Source organism: Dendroctonus ponderosae, unplaced genomic scaffold (genome assembly GCF_020466585.1).
Source record: "Dendroctonus ponderosae isolate FM_Combo_2020 unplaced genomic scaffold, Dpon_F_20191213v2 Dpon_F_20191213_4, whole genome shotgun sequence".
Classification (NCBI taxonomy): Eukaryota; Metazoa; Arthropoda; class Insecta; order Coleoptera; family Curculionidae; genus Dendroctonus; species Dendroctonus ponderosae.
In genome coordinates, this window is record NW_026018611.1 from 16,392,961 (window position 1) to 16,396,224 (window position 3,264).

The window sequence follows — 3,264 nt, forward strand, 5'->3', positions numbered from 1 at the left end:
TTTGTTAATTCAGGCGTTTCTTTCTGAAAAATTCGTTTTATTGGTCGGCAAAACCTAGTGAAAGATGTACGATTATTTTGCCAAAGTATAGTGCCGTTTTCTACTGTCATTTGGAGTGGAACTAGACAGACTGAAAATAAATTAGAATCGGTTTTTGAAGTCTCCGGATCACCACTGAACTGCTGCTTATACGTAGAATTATTGAAAACTTCTTTTTGCGTCATTCTGTTGGTTGTATGATTGACAACTGCTTGCACTTTTACATCTGCAGATGTATCTGTGATTACAATAAAATCCTGCATCTGGATAGCATTTTTTTTTGCTTGAAGAAGAACGTTATAACTTGGGTAGGTGTTTGCGTTTCTTTGTTTAGCACCTTGTTGCATTAAAATGTAGGATTTTTTGTCAAGCGTGAATCAATAAATAAAGCAAGTCCTTCTTCTGAAGTGTATTTAACTGGCTCCAAAGTTGACGTTGAAATAGCATTCTTGATTCTGTAGGCGTCCTCTGGATCTGAAAGCCCTTTAAGAATCTGCAACGCATTTTTTTGTCCAGAGGCTTCCAGGCTTCTTCGTGCAGCAAACGGCAACTCTTCTGTTGAGTACTTTTGCAAAACCGGCATAAGTTTCTTTCGCTCGTTTCTTTCTTTCTACCTCTGGTTGGACCAAGTTTGTTTTGGTCTTCCAAAAAAATAATGTTTTTATCCACCCAGTGAGAATGTCTCTTTTCGAAAACCTTTCTAGTGCGATTGCAGTTTTTCCACATTTTCGAAACGGAACTAGTAAAACTATTTACCATTTCTTGTACTGAATCACGTTTGCTGCCATCTTTATTACCTTCTAAATGAAGCTTATTTAAAACATAGATCAAAACATTATATTCTTGTAATAAGTTTTCTCCACACCAATCATCAAACATATCGCTTTTCCGAATTGACATCGTTACTAAAAAAACAAATTCTTCGATATAGGTACTTCTTGGCACACAAATTTTATATTGATTAAAACTTAAGAAAATGTACTAACGAAAAAAAAAATGTTTTAAGATAAACATGCCTAAACATCGAAATCTGCAACTTTATCAATTTTTTGTTTATAAGTAACTATCAGTAATGCTACTTCCTTTATTTTTTAAAGGCCTTTACAAGTATCAGAAAAAAACGTTAATACAAAGATGTAAAGTACTTACCCAACTCTTTAACAGGGTAAAATCTGAATTACACAAACCGGACGACAAACACCGCAATAATCAATCGAACTTAGGAAATAAAAAGCGAGTATTTCAAGTAAGAACACAATTTGAATATTGGTGTCACTTTGGTGACCAACAACTTAGTAACCTAATACGATAAAATAAAAAAGAACATCAGCATTTTATTAGATGGAATTTTATTTTTAAGATAAGGCCAAAAATAATGTTTTTGTTGTTACTTTTTTAAATAAATTATTACTTTCTAAATAAAATAAAACGACCTCTGTGCAACGGCGTTGTACGTGAGTGCCGGGCTTTCAAAAGAATAAAATAAAAACTGATGAAATCCAACAAATCCTGAACGTGTGCATTTGAGTACAGATTTGCAACGGTCTGATACAACAAACGCGACAACAAAAGACCGACAACTGATAGGGCGCAGCGATGATACGGTGTTGCGGACTGCCGTCCAGACTTGATACGCGATGGTGTTACGTTACTGTTTTCTGTTGCATGTCCGTACGCGCCTTTAGACGCATATCCCAGACAAAAACCGTGGACATTTACATATTTATCTCAGTTAATTTATGATAAATTATCATTTGCTCAACTCAAATATGTTTTGCATACGGCTATCTAATAATTAATGTATTATGTTAATCAAAAGAAAATAATAATAAACTGAAATGATCTGCTGTTATTTACCGATAACTAGCCGGTAGTCTTTCAATTTTTGACTTCACGTTCTTTGAGGTTCCTGTTGTTTTTCGATGTCTTTGGGGCTTTTGTCTTCCAGTGAAACATTTTTTAGCTCTCCATGGTCTTTTTCACCATTGCTCGTCTCGTCTAAAGTCTCCATAGACGCTAATTCCGCCTGTACCTGGTGTTTGGTTAAGTTTTGCGACTCCGTGTTCTTTTTCATCCGTTCAAACACCGAAACTAGGGGAATTCGAATTGTGTCAAGAAGTTTTAATCTGTCTTTCGGCTCGGCAGTTTTATCATCTGTAAGTTCCAGACATAAAACATTTAAGCACATTTCATTCGTTCATAGTTCAATGAAACGATATTGAAACAAGACTCTGACGAAAAACTACGCCTATTGGTCCCTGCCGAAAAATTTTATATACGTTTAACTATATAATGTAATAATCATATTTCTTACTTATAGATACATTACTGTTTTTGAATATTCTAACCAGATGATTACAGATTTTGCCCAATGTCAAGTAAATGTTAAATTTACGATTTCATTGTCTGTAAGCCCATCGCTCGATTGAAAAAGGTTTTAAAACAAAATCAAGTGTCATCTTGTGGCAACTCTATTCTCTCCGTTTTCAACATTTTGTTGACGTTGTGCTTCTCGTCAAGATTTAATTTCGAACACAGAACAAGTAGTACATTCTGTAGTTCAAAGTTACATCTGAACAGAACGCTAAATTGTTTGCATTAGATTAGATTTACGCTTCTCGGCGACCCCCAGCGTGCGTCTTTTCTTTGAGTCCTAAAGCTACGGGTCCAGTGGATACTTTTGTATCGCAACAAATCGATTGTTGCGCTACATTTGTTGCCGTGCTGCGTTCATTGGACGGCGAGTTGCACGCTACTTTTGTATACGCAACAATGTATCATGTATCTGTGCTACAAATGTTGCGCGACTCGTGTCCACTTAGAATATCTAAGCAGCGCAACAATTTCGTATCTCCACAGACTTTTCCGTACTCGTTTCAGTCGATCACTTTCGGTTTGAAAATGTCGAGAAATGTTGCTGCTGCTCTAATTGTGCTTTCAACTCTAAAAAGTCCAAGACCTGCTAAAAAAAGCAAAATATGGGTGCGCGAGTGGATAGCAAGAAGAACTGAACAATTAATGAAATAATTTCGACATGAAGATCCTGGATTTTACAAAAATCTTTTACGTGTGCCTGGAGGCGATTTTGATTATGCAGGGTGATTCACAACCTTATGGACACAGAGCAGGGGCGTGTAGGTAAGTCGACTGGTTGTGAAAATCTACAGGGTGTTCTTTTTCTGTAGAGGCATACCCCCTTTTACTCGCCCGAGCTTTTATGTGGTG